A 13,945-nucleotide genomic window follows, 5' to 3' on the forward strand; every position below is an offset into this window, starting at 1 on the left:
GAGCATAATGGTGATCTGCTGAAACATCCACTTTTAGATCAATCCTACATTAAAGGGGTAGACATATTTTAGTGACAAGAAAATATTTAAAAAGGCTTTTGTACAAAAGCTTCCCAGGCAGGAAACTCTAGCCCAAGTGTTTATTGCGAAGTATGCATTTGCATGTGTCTTTCAGCGCTATAAATTGTGAAATGTATGCCCTGTTAATCTGTCATGAGAACATCAGTTTGTCAAAAATTGATCAGCAGCCCATTACGGATTCATGCATTTACTTTTCACTGTGGAATGGTAGCACAGTTTTGTATGACAGATTATTGCACAATCCAGGTTTCTTTCTTCTTAAATACAAATGAGACTGAGATACGAATAACCTGGTAAAAGGGAACAAGTGCTTTTTCTAAAAGCCCAATATTTCAGTGCAAAGTGTTCGTTTGTCCCAGGAGCTTCTTGCTGGAAATGTTGTGGCTGTTAGCGCTAAATGGATGTTCAATTTACAGACTGACAGCAATGGAGCTAAAGAATGTTGCACCAGTATGACAGTGCGAGTCAGACATGTGGCACTGGACTGACAAATTCATGTGCTGAGCTCAGTGTTAATCAGCTTCTACCCTGTGGATTTCTCAAATTTGCTTTTAAAGTACATACTATCCATTTTGTGTAAAGAGCAGATGTGCATTTCCAACATATGGTATAATCAGAAAAGTCCAGAAGATAGTAGAGTAGGCATTGCCCATATTTTATTAGGGCTTGCAGCATATTGATAGCACATACAGCAACTCTTTCTGCTTTTCTGTCTGTTGCTTTGGAATGCCCCATCTCTTTTCTTGCACATTAGTGAGCAATCTGTAGCAGTTTCATTTTGCTTCCATTTGTCAGAGACTCTGTTCCTTTCAGTTTTCACCTTCTCGTGTTCTTTGTGACACTAATTCAGAAGCTGTAGATATCTCTGTGCCTGTCTCTTGTCCCTTGTTTTAACTTTTGAAACAACATAAGTTCTTTTTCTTTTCTTGAGTGAAAGCCAGAAATAGCTTTGTTCTGTTAAGGTCACTTGGAAGGATGGACTTTCCTCACTGTTGAGTTTTCTTTATGGACTGGGGGCAGGCTGAGGGTATTGTCAGTCTCATAAATGCCCTGTTGTGTGAATTCAGTTTACCCGTACTTTGGTGACAGCAGTCAGTACCAAAGTTGGTAAGACATGTTGCCCACATGGTAATGTGTGTTAAATCTAGGTCTGGATCCATTGGTGATATAAAGCCTCCTCTTCTGCCTACAGAAGCTGCAACCTCAGGCCAAAATGTTATCCAAGTCTTTATGTTTTTTAGGTTATCCACATCAGAGGCTGTTTGGGCTTTTGCCCCTTGGTATGCTGTCTTTGTGGCTTCCTCCTGTGCACCATCTGCCCTGGGCATGGAGAAAAGCAGCATAAGTTTGTGTGTCCTGAGACAACATTCACCTGGATACCCCTTCTCCTGATCCAAGATCTTGGAATTGTTCCAGGATCTTGGAATAAGGCTTAAGAAGTCCTCATCCTCCTTGGAGTTGGAGGTTTTAATTGCAGAACTCCCTCATTGTTCAATAAAATGAAATGTCGTGAAGTCAGAAAAAGCTTAATTAAGGTTGAAAAGTAATCCTTATTTCTGTAGCATTTTGATTATACCTTTTATCTGTTCTTCACAGATACTGAGCACTCCAAATACTGTTGGCAAATGATGTAACTTCTAATGCTGTCTGACCAGAAAGCTTCTGAATAATAAGCCAGTAACACATGGAAAGACTGAGTGAAAAGATTAATTCCACAGCCTCACATGTGGGCATTGCCAAATGGTGGGGCTAAATGGAAATCACTGGCAGCTGCAAGCAGAGCTGTTTCTTTGTCATAAAGCTACGGACAGAGTTCCCATAGGAGAGTAGAATTTGGTAGGGCTCAAGATCATCTTGCTGACTTCCACTTGGAAAGTGGATCTGGTTGGGCTTCTCTGCCCCTCTTCTACTTTTTTCCCCACTTGCTTCTGTGTATTAAGCTGAGGGGACCAGAAAATTGAAGTATCATGACTTGTTGCTCTCTTGGTGTGACTGTAGGAGATACAGGAGATAAGACCTTCTGCAATGTCTGTGCACTTCTGTCATGCTCTGTGTGCTTCTGCAGTCAAATCTTGAAAGCAGCTAACTAGTTGTGGCAGACTCATGAACAACTAGAAGAGTAACTTACGGGCAAATGCTGGTAACCAAACTCCTACTCCTGGGGCTTCTGCTCATACAAGGTTGGAAACAGAGGAGTAAGGGCAGAGATTCCAGGCTCTTGTGCCTCCTACCCCCATGCGTGTGCATTGTCTCTGAAACACTGAAAAGGGAATTCTGGGGCCTTGTCCGAAACATGTTTTCCTTCCTGTCCATTACCAAGGTACTGCTATTACATGTGTATCAACTTTCACCTCTTTCTTTTTTGTAAACACCCTTTTATCATAGGACACTTCTTCCTGTCTCATCATGTTATAGATGTGTGGTGGGAACAAACTGGCCTTTTGTTCTCTGCAGATGGAAGGAACATGACACCAATGTACTTCTCTGGTTTGTTACCAAAATTAACATATTTCCTTCTCTGTGTCTGTCCCACAGTGTTAGCGGAGTGATGGGAGTGATTTGCCTTGGGTCTTTAAGTCTGCGGCAGGAGGCATCAGGGAGAACTATATAACTAGATGTTCTGCAGTGGCACAAAGCTGAGAGAAAAGCTTCAAGGGTAATGTTCTGTCCTTAATCTAATAATGTTCCTTGTTCAGTATTAGTAGAAAATGACTCTTTCTGCATTCCTTCATATTGCTACATAATAAACAACAGCATAATAGTGAAAATATGAAGTAATTTAATAAGTTCAGGCTTTGTTACAGATAATGGATAACGATGCACAGGAGTATAGTAAATCTTCAATGACAGTTTTATTTGATTACCAAGCCTGAATGCAATGTTCCACAGCACTGCATTACCGTAACGCTGTGTCATGCTGTAGGAAGTCTGATTACCCTCAGATCTGATTGAGCAGTTCTACTTCTGTGGTCTCCTGTCTTATCAAATCTGACAGTGCCTGGGTGGAAGACTCCTGGAGAAGATTTATGTTTGGTAGGAAGAAGTCCTGGTGACTCAAACACGTAATTTCCCACGTAGGTTCCAAACTGAACCGAAGTGTCTAAGGTAGTGTTAAGTATGTTAAAGTTTGATGGAGTTTCCATTTTCAGATGTGATGTACTGCTGAGACTCTGGGCAAATATTGGGTCTTTAAAACAGATTCCATGGCTTCACTTCATTATTATTTTTTTTTTGCTAAAGTCAGGTTTTCATCAGGTATTATCATGTTGTCCCATGGTTGCATTTTAATGATCAGTGAAATGTTTTCTAATGGAGTATAAAGATGACAGAGAGCTTTGCTGTATTACATGTATTATTTCTTTCTGTTAGAGAATCACAATGATTAGAGGAAATAGGAGGAGATCAGTTTTTATCAGACACTTCCAGGCAGATAGAATATGGTTCTTCCTTCCCCTGTGCCCATTTTTCCATTCAGCCTCTTACCACTGTACTACTTTGGCCGGGTGACTTTGAGCAAAACAAGAAAAGACATTTGGCATTTTTCTAACGAAGCACTGACACTGTCCTTTAATACTGCCCTGAGAGAAGTTATGGTATTTTGCTCTTGCTTGATAGGAGGCAGCCAAATGTTGTGACATTTTGTGATGTGCAGGAGCTGGGAATGAGGTTTTGTCCTTAGGCACTGAATTAGTTAACTGTTACATTTGTTTCGTACCGAATAAAGTTCACTTCTGATTTACTGAACACCCAAGTCTCATGCTTCTAGTTTGTTTTATTCCTCACAGGCACACCCTAGGGTATGGAAGGGATTATGCTTCAGGCAGTTTGCAGTTTTCTTTGTGACAAAGGTGGAGACTGCCAATTTTAACGAAGATTGTGTTGCACTGTGTTACTTTGTCAGGTTTGTGCACAATTTGCTAGTTTCAATTTTACAGGTTTTGGTAAAGTTTTTTTTTTCAATTCCTATATTTCCATGTAACTGGAAGTATAATATTAAGGGGGTTTTGAATTATGTTTTTTTTTTCCTTGTCGTACCTCTTTGACAGAGATACTGGGACAGGAGCTAATTCTCGGTTAATAGATAAATTGCTGATATGTATTAAGCTAAAGACTAGAGAGAGATCTAGCTACATATTGCTCCTGTGCTGGGACACCACAAGGACAAAGAGCTTGCTCTTTACTAGATATAGATTTGAGACTAGAGCTCACTTGGATACACTTCTAATATGACCGTTAAGTCATAAGACTGCAGTAAGCAGCATTGCATCAGCACCAAGACTTTCAAAGTGTGCTGTAAGTGGTCAATATAGGAGCCTTCTCTATATTCCAACCAGTAGCAATAATTTATTTTGACTTTCAAAAGGATTTTGTTATACACATTCATAAAAGACCACTGAGGATTCTTGGGTAAAGAGTGAAAGGAGGAGCCCTTTGAGAGAGGGAACAAAGGCTGATAATAAATAGCTAATTCCCAGTGTGGAGGGAGGTTAATAGTGGGGCAGGCCAGAGAAGAACTTGAAAGGAGTGCTGGTAGAGTGAGGGAGATTAGAGAAGCTGTTTTAAAGAGTCCGTCACCTACTCTTTAATATCTTATTCACCACTGAAGCTAACTTAAACATCTAAGGAAACTTCTTTTGTGTCCCTAATTAAGACTGAACGTTAAAAGCAGCTAAACCTTCTGCAGCTAAACTGAGGTGAAGTAGATGAGCAATGAAATGTCAGGGTCCTATGAAGGCAGGATAGAGACATATTGCGAAGAGGGCACTTGTAAGACAGACCTCCCATCTTCTTTTAATGCTTGCAAAGAGAATGCAAGTTGGCAGGATTTGATTTCATGTTTTATAATCCCAGATAAAGCACCTAAAAAGTTTGGCTGATTTTTTCCTATTTATTTCTCTTTAAAGTAGGTATTTCTGTATTGTTAGGCCTAATAACATCTCTTGACAGAGGCTAGCAGAACTTCAGACAGCCACTGTTCACTGCCATGTCATGATGTGTTTTACTAGCTGGTTTATTTTGATTGTACCGGTGCATGGAGCAGCCAGTAAGGGGACCTGTAATATGCAGTCTGCAGATACAGAACTCAAATGTGGTTGTTGCTCTAAGGAGCTGTAAGCCGACCTGAAAAAAGGAGGAGTGTCACCTTTTTTATCCACTTCTGTGGATTTCTCTAATGTGGCTCTTTTTATACATAATGAGGCTCATTTTTGCAGAATGCCATAATATTTAAATTATGCATGTTGTGTGCGTGGAGAAAGGAGATAACGACTAGAATGAAGTAAGGAATAGAACCCGATTTACTTCTGGTCCCATTACCTTTGAATGATACTTCCTTATTAAGTATTTGGCCCCAGTTCACTTGGCAGACTGAGCCCTCTATACTAAGGCTCTGTGCTGTATATACCTCAATGTCCTTATTTGCAACCAGCTATTACAGTACTAGAGCTGAGTAAATAATGCGTAATCAATGATTTATCCTGCAAATAGCATCTTGTTTTTCTGCTTGTGGAAACTCCATGAGCAACTCTTGATTTCTTCTAGTGGTTATTCATTAAATATTTTGTATTAATAGATTGAACGTAAACCCAGTTCTGTTGGCATTTATGGTCTGTTTGAATTGGGAAGATGAGTTGTGTTTGGGGTAAGCCATCTCTATTTTTTTTGTTTCATGGATGGATGTGCATGAAGCTTAAATAATTTTATATGGTCATCTTGGCACTGAGAACTGTGTTTAAGTGTAACACTTGTTTTTAGCATATAAGCACCTTAAATACTTTGTTTCAAGCATTTCTGCTAGTGTAAACGTATTGGAAAGTAAATGCAAGAGAGGTCCATGTGGTCAAAGCCAGTCTTCTGCATATTTTCAGGCTTAAAGATATATATAAAAAAAATGTTTATAGTATTCAGTCAAATCTTAACTCATCTTTCTTTTACTCAAGGGAGTTGCAGAAGTTATTGCATGTCTGCAAGGTGCCTGGTAATATGCTGCCTCAATTAAAGCATGTTTTGGAATGGCATATTTTTATCTAACCTGTATATTTTGGGTCAGAAACTGTGTCCAGAATAATAGCCAATTAGAGACTGCCCTGATGATGTAATGTTTTTCCTGTAAAGTGCCATTGGTTGCCTGGGGAGAAAGTGGGTGGAGGTGACAAAGCACTGCAGATACTTTTCTCTTGCATACATTTCATCACGGCTTTTAATCAACGCATTCTCTCCCTTTTCTCACAGCATCAAACAGGTTTTGGAAAGAGGTGTTAAGCCAGCAAGACAGACCCATTCTTCATTCTTGAGAGGGTTGCAGCGAGCACAGACATCATAATCTCCTGTGCAAGTGCAGGTAGAATTTCTCTAACACAGCCAGATTTGTCTATAAATAGTCAATAATGTGAGGGGGTAGGTCATGGCCAAATCTTGCTCATTTCACTTCAAGTGATTGAATTTTTCCCACTGAAACAAACTGCACAACTTTCCCAAAGGAGGCAGGATATGGCCCGGAGTGATGGAGGAGCGGTGATATTGCACATGATGAGAATGTCAGCCAGAGAGCCACTAAAGCTATAAGTGTTGATTTTTACAGCTAGATCTAAAGAGTTAAGTCCTCTGTCTGGGAGCTGTGTAATGGACTTCTTTTAATCCTTTTTGTGTTGGGTGTATAAGGTGGATGTGTAACCCACACGAACAGTAGCTAGCACTTGCACTGAGGTAAAGATGGTAGGCTTTTATTAAGTCCATCCTTATGCAAGTGGGTGATGTTCCATGGAGAGAAAACTTACGAGCTATTCAGCTAATACTGTAGTTACAATTAAGGAACAGGCTGAGTTTTACATTAATTTTTAAATTTCCTTATGACTGTAGCTTCAAGTCACCTCTCTTCTGTTATTTTCCCTTATTTTTCTAGTTTGGCTGTGTATAGATAGAATATCTTATGCTAGAATGGCTGAGATGAGACTAAGGCCATTTGATCTGTATTACAGAGAGCTGACATGCATCAGAATACTAAGTTGCATCATCTTTGGTGCCAGTAATCTACACAACCAAACAGCCTGTGACTGCATTAAATTGCTATGATTTTTGACAGAAGAGACCTTGTTTGCATAAATCCCTTGAATACCGATGGGAGTGTGATTACAGCTTTAACAAAGGGAGAGGTTGAATACAAATTTGGGAGGGCCAGAAAGTGCTTAGTATCTCTTATTGTTTTCATCAGAATTCTAAATCTTATTCATGCAGATGACTCTGATCTTTATATCAATGCACAAAAAGAAAAGAACAGGGGAGCAAAAAGACTCTTCTATTTTGACTGAAACACTGATTTTGTTATCGTGTTACCAATGAGGGTCCATTTGGGATATTATTCAAACACAGAGATCAGTGCTGGCCTTTTGTAAGAGCCCTTAAATGTTTGGAATACATTTGCCCTTGGGGGAGATAATCTACTGCAAAAAAGTTAGATTCTGAGCAGGAGAATAGAGAAGGTGGGATTGTGCTTAGCACATTGATGCTTGCTGGCAAAGCAGTTCTGCCTTAAGCTTAATACTACCTGCATTCTTTTGTAGCCCTCTATACTTAGTAGCTGGATTCTGTTTTCTGTGTCAGGTTTTGTTCATAGAACAAATTGGCAATTAGCCACTGTCTGAGGGAACAAAGAGTATTTGTTTGGAATAAATGCAGTGATCAGGTTGTGTCTTGCTATTTGGTTTCTTTTGAGATCAAAAATACCTGGTATGTGTTTTTTGAACCTAATAAGTTAAACAGACTGCCTATTATACTTAAAAATAGATATTCAGTTTCATTTTCTATACCCTGTATTGTCTCTTTTTGCTTCAAGGGTGGTAGTTTTGCACTATGAGTGGACAGTTAAGTTGACTTCTGCATGGACTCATGGGGCACAGAAAAATTATGAGCCCTTTTCCTATCTCGTACCCCATGTAACTTGGCCGGCCTTCCAATTGGAAGCACAGTTCCTCTTCCCTGCTAGTATCCTGAACATCTCCTTTCTGAAAGGAGGCATGGTGTTTGAGGCCTGAGCTGAAAAACCCATCAACATCCCTGAGGCTGGGAGATTTCATCAACGTATACAAACATCCAAAGGGACAGCGTGAAGAAGACAGACCCAGCTCATTTTAGTGGTTCCCAGTGACAGCATAAGAAGGAATAAACACAAACTGAAATACAGGAGGTTCCCTCTGAACATCAGGAAACAATTTTTTATTTTTTTTTACTGTGAGGGTGACGGAGACTGGAAATGAGTCAAAGGTGGAATGCGTAGGGCAATCCTGACTGAATTCAGGACCCTCAGATTCAGGCCTGCAGTGATACAGCCACTGCTTTAATACTACTGTGAATGTATCGGTTCATTGTAATCGGGAATATCAGAGTAGTTCAAGATTGCCTCAGTTTTAAGCTTATATGTAAATGGGTCTCCTGCCAGACCTGAACATAACTGAGAGAAAGGCCATGTGCTGAACTTCACATTGGGAGATATCCATGTGAAACCTGAGGTTTGGGCTAGGTTATACTTAAATATATATATATGGCAAGTTAAGTGAATCTGTGTATTTGTTGTGGCTGAGGATTTGAAAACCAGGCCAAGATGCTCTGATGGAGTCCTGGCTCACGGCAATATTCTGCCTCTGCTGACCAGTGCCTGGAAGTCTATAATCTAGCATCCTGTACAAGTTTAACCTTCCAGAAATGTCAGGTCCCATTGAAATTTGGAAGAATTGGGAGTTTTTTAGGCTTTTTAGAAAACAGTAACCTGAAGTCTTGTCTTACTAAGGAATTTTACTGGCAGGACTGTGTTGGTGTAGTGTTGCTGTAGCTATACTAATATAGTTTTTCCCATATAAATGAAGGATTTAGACACCCCTTTCTAGTTCTACTCATTGCTTAAAGTTGTTTAAGTACTGCTCTGATTCCTAGAAGTGGTCTGAATCCAAAATTACTCTCTATATAGTCAATATTATGGAATACTGAATCATAAATTGTACTGATACAGGTTTTTCCCATGAACTTCTACAAATGGGCCAGGTCTATTTCTGTCTGTCTCTTTCCCTGCCTATCTTCCTTCCCCACCTTTCCAAGCTAGAAGAGCTGCCAAAAATGGACATTTCTCCTTCCAGGAATAAGATCAGAATAATTCACATAATCTTTTTAAGCATTAGCATGGGTCGTTAAATAGCATTGTAGAGAAAATCCACTCTAAATTGTATTATCAGTTTATGCTTTTATCAATACATAATGCCTCAGAAATGAGCACTTCAGGTCATCAGTTTTGACAATTCCAAAGAAACTGTTGTTAAATGAATGTTCCTCATAAATAATGCAGAGTTTCTAGGAATACCTATTAATTTTAGTTAAGGTTTTTGTGCCAAGTGGATGGACCACCATATGTAGCAGCAAGAACAGCTAAGGTACTGCAAAGGAGATACAAGTATTATGTATCTTGTCCAGTTCCTCCAGTGAATATGCTCCTCTGTGCCTTCATATTTTCCTCTGGCATTGTTATTGCCATCAATGCTACCAGGGGATCACATGCTTTTGCATGACTGAAACTATTTGATCTTGAGGCTTATTGTTTCCCATATACCTTGCTAGTCCAGTAACACCCATCCTGTTCTGATATTAGTTAAACCTTAGGTCTGCTGATGCCTAAGCAGTGCAGCTCTCGGTGACTTTCGGGGCATGCCTATGTACTCATGGGCAGAATTTAGCTCTTAATTAGCTCGCTCTGGCTTTTTTCAGCTCCTTACCCAGCAGAACAAATTCAGAGCAAATGAAGCATCTAAAAATTCCAAAGCACTGCTCTCAGTAGCCAAACATAGCCAAATGATAAGCATCAATATTTAACTTGTCAGGGGAGACTGATATTGTCTGTAGGCAGAACGTAATCAGTGATTAATGTATTTTTTCTGTGCAGAGAGATTGGGACTGTCTGAACATATGGAGGTTAATCATGGGAGATGTGCAAATCTGGGCCAGACAAAGTATAGCCTACAATCATCAGCACTGGTTCAGGGAATGGATGGGACAAATGATGTGCTGGATTCTTTCAAATTCAGAACGGTTGATTATTAAATTTAATGACACACACGTTTTGCCTTGTAACTAGGTTTTATTGACCAATACTTTTAATAGGGAATAAGTATATAGTAGATGTGCTACAACTTGAATTTGTCCAGTTTTGTTTTGAAATTGTTTGAATTGTTTGGACTTGTGTAAGCCCCTCTTGGTAGGCATGAAGGCAGATATTTGTGGTGTGTGGGTTTTCTTACTTTTTAAAATGTTTGCCGTAATCAGTGGACCTGAGGAACGTGCTTCAGGCTGAAGCTTGACCATCACATCTCAGCCAAGTGACAAACATGGGTATGGCTTGAAAATCCACAGTGGAGTGAAAACATGGCAGAAGTTTGCCTGCAGGGTCCTTACTACATTGATCTTGGAGATACAATATTACTTTTGCAATTTATTTACTCTGCATATTACCTTTCAGAGGTTGCCCAGGGGCCCATCCTGCCAGCCTACTTCTTGACAGGGCTTTTGGAGGGAGCATCTGTGGATTGAAGACCTGCATCTGGCCTAGGGTTAGCTAATGGGAAACTAGACACTGGTGTGGGTCTTAGCCCTGATAATGCAGGGCTTGAGTGCCTGTCTGACAGGGGTGAGGCCGGTAGTTACCTTCCCAGTTCTGATTCTCTCTGAGGTTAGGATCCCATGAAAGCAATATGTTATTTGCATCTACTTTGGTTTGCTCTCAACTTGCACTGTATTGCAGTGAGACCAGTGGCTTAGGTGTGAAAACTTACTTATGGTGGAGCTCTGTGAAGGAAATACAGTCCTCCTTTTGCAAGCATCTTTTGCAGAAAACAAGGCCTTAAAGCCCTTGGGAAAGGCCTTGTAAACTTTGGCTTTGTCTTCTGTTTTTTGGAGTAGGAAAAAGGAGAGGAAGCAAGCTGTTTGTTGTCCTGGCTGTTGTAGAGGAAGTGCAGCTTATAAACAATGAAACACTGAGCACCCAGGTGAGGTGTTACAACACCTTTTGCTGCCTATCTTGCAGGCAAACAGCATTGTGGTTTTTGTTTTTACTCTAAGGAAGATAGAGGAGGAAAAACCCAAAACCCTAGCAGTGCAAATACAACAGTGGCAGCCTTCACAACTTGCAGCTAGTAGTTACGGCTGCAGGCATTTTAGGTTACAAAAAGGCTGTGTCATTGCTTGCTGGCATGTGGTACAGCTGTCACTTCCCTGCTTGGATAGGGTTGTCTCATCAATCTCAGTGCTGGGACTGCTTGTCCAGGCTGGGAGAAAGGTACTGTAATAATAACAATAATAATAACAATCATAATAAAAGGGCTGTTAGAGGAGTATGATGGAGCCTCCTGTTAAGAATGCATTGTAAGCATATTGACATATGGAAATGTACTTCAGCCCATTTAGCGCTGTTTCCTTGAATACATTTTGATGATATAGGATTGTCATTTTTTGTGTGGGGACAGCAGTCGCTTCATGTTTTGTTCCATAGCTGTGTGCTGTAATTACGAAGTAGGAATGGAATTTCGAGTTGTCCCTCACCTGGGAGGTGAATTTTCTGCTCAGTGCAGCTGAGTGCACACATGCTTGTTTTCACAGCACCAACAAACAACTACATTAAAAAAGCGTTAAGGCTGTGAAATAAGTGTGGAGAGCCAGAGATGAGGAGTAAATCTCCAGCCTGGTGATGTGGGCCTCAGAGGAACATCAGACTACTGAACCACATTCTCCTCTGCTACTCAGTGGAAGTTCAATACTTGGATGTATGTTTCTGTACTCATTTCACTACTTGAATGGTATTTTCCCTGTTACTTAAAGTCATGCGTCAGCCGATGCCGTCAGGCTGGTGCTTCTCTGGATATCTTACACTTATTCATTGAAATAACAGAAAGCAATACCCTTATGAAATGGCAAGTGTGTGTGAGCAGTGGCTTCCGTGCATGAGAATTCAGTCATATAAATTTTTACTTGATATGTATTTACATTTTGTAATTATATGCAACTAATCCACTTAGGTAATTAGCTATTTACAACTATATTATTGTAAGTTAGGAAATGCACATTCTTTACTGACCACAGTTTGGTTGTTCTTTTTCAATAAAGTATATCATGCAAGGAACCTGCAGATGCAGGAACTGGCCTTCAAAACATCTCAGCTGCTTGAAAATGTGGTGATTCTTGTTGAAGGAGTTTAAACTTGAAATAATAGTACCTGTCTAGTTAGTGCAGCTGTTAGAATTCTGTCCAGAGTTGATGCTGTTCATGGCACTTGTGATATTGTGTGTGCAGCTCCTAATGGTGTTTGGAAGATCCTGTTTTGTGAAACTGGATTAAGTATGTGCCTTCTCTTGTGAGGTTACCAGTGCAAATTGCTGTAGTTCTATCATATGGAAATCTTCTAAATCTAGTTTTACAAATAAATTAGGCATGTTTCTACAACTGGTTTTGAGTTTACAGAATTAATTTTGAGGCTTGGGATGGCTTTGCTTTGCATTTTGTAAATGTATGCTTTTCATGTGGTATTCTTGGTTGAGAGCACAATTATTCCTAGAAGTTAATGGAGTTTAAACAGGAACAAATACAGAAAAATTGTCTTGTTTATTTTTCAAATCTTATTCCTAGATAAAAGAAAGTGTATAAAAATTCAGGATATTTGTTCACAATATATTTAGGCTGTCTGAATCTCAAATGTCTTGGTATTCCATAATGAAGTACAAGTTTTGTGGTTTTTTTAATCAGATTTCTTTATCTTGTTTCTTTGATCTCTAAGCACCCTAAATTTGCTTTCCTTTTATATTTATTTCCTTCCTTTTTGTGTATGAACTCTTATCTCTTCCATGAAGCTGAAATGTTTAATAGCTTGTGCCTGAAAAAAATTGGAATAAGTGGGTGTTGCTAGTTCCAGCAGATAATGTTTGATACCCATTTTATTACTGTAAAGAACCAATCAGTTTTGTAATAAGTTCAGCTGTTGAAAATTTGATGCTGTGGTTCGCACAGTAAATAAAGCTGTACTTTAAATGCTTCTATAATGCTTCTGAGTTAGTCTCAGATTCTAGGGGCAGGAATAAAAACTCTAGGGAGATATTCCTGCTTAAGCCTCTCCCTTCTTCAAAGGAAAGCTGGTCCAAACATGACATGGCATTTTTGGAGTCATACTTATTACTAAAGTCTGAGCTTTGTTGCTCTAACTTTTGCCTTGAAATAAAAAAATATCTCCCACTGGTTTACATTGTATGTTCCTGTCTCCCTCTTACTTAATGCCAACCGATTTTATTTTATTTTAATTTTTTTGGCAGTTTCACGTTCAGTCCCTTCAAAATAGAGTTTTCCTATGATCAAATGTGCTCTGTTCTTCCACTTCAGTATCTTCTGTTACTTTCAGCTTCTCTGATGCTTTGGTATTTACACCAGTGACATATTTACACCATGAATAAGGTATAACTAAGTGCTGTGTGCCTTATACCACTAATAACATATGACTAAGCCTTATGTGTTTGTCAGTGTTCGTCTAATTAGAAATTCTACATTGATCATTGGAGTATTTGCATCAACATTGTACTGATTGTGATACCTATTTTAGGAGACTGTAGTTCTCAAAGCAGATTGTATGAATGTAAGGACATTTGTTTCTGTACACGTGCCATATACGTAGTGTGAATAAATTCCCAAGTGCTATAGGGAATGCATAGATCAAAGTAACTTTTGGCCATTGACCCAGGACTCTGATTACTGATTTATTTTTTTCCACCAGCACTAAGACTACTGTTTGAAACAACCTAAGAGTCCCAAGGAACTTTTTTTTCCATCTTCCAACCTGCCTTTTAAATAT

The 13,945-nt window shown here is 39.4% G+C and overlaps 1 protein-coding gene across 1 annotated transcript in view; it reads left to right on the forward strand.

Annotated features, from left to right (window-relative positions):
- Positions 1 to 2,644: 2,644 nt before the first annotated feature.
- ZPLD1 (zona pellucida like domain containing 1) overlaps positions 2,645 to 13,945 on the forward strand; it is a 63,363-nt gene continuing 52,062 nt past the window's right edge. Inside the window, exon 1 of the mRNA XM_074572833.1 lies at positions 2,645 to 2,737. The gene's annotated coding sequence lies outside the window, so the exon portion shown is untranslated. The remainder of the gene's footprint in view (positions 2,738 to 13,945) is intronic.

The sequence above is a fragment of the Larus michahellis genome, chromosome 1, assembly GCF_964199755.1.
Source record: "Larus michahellis chromosome 1, bLarMic1.1, whole genome shotgun sequence".
In the NCBI taxonomy this organism is placed as follows: domain Eukaryota; kingdom Metazoa; phylum Chordata; class Aves; order Charadriiformes; family Laridae; genus Larus; species Larus michahellis.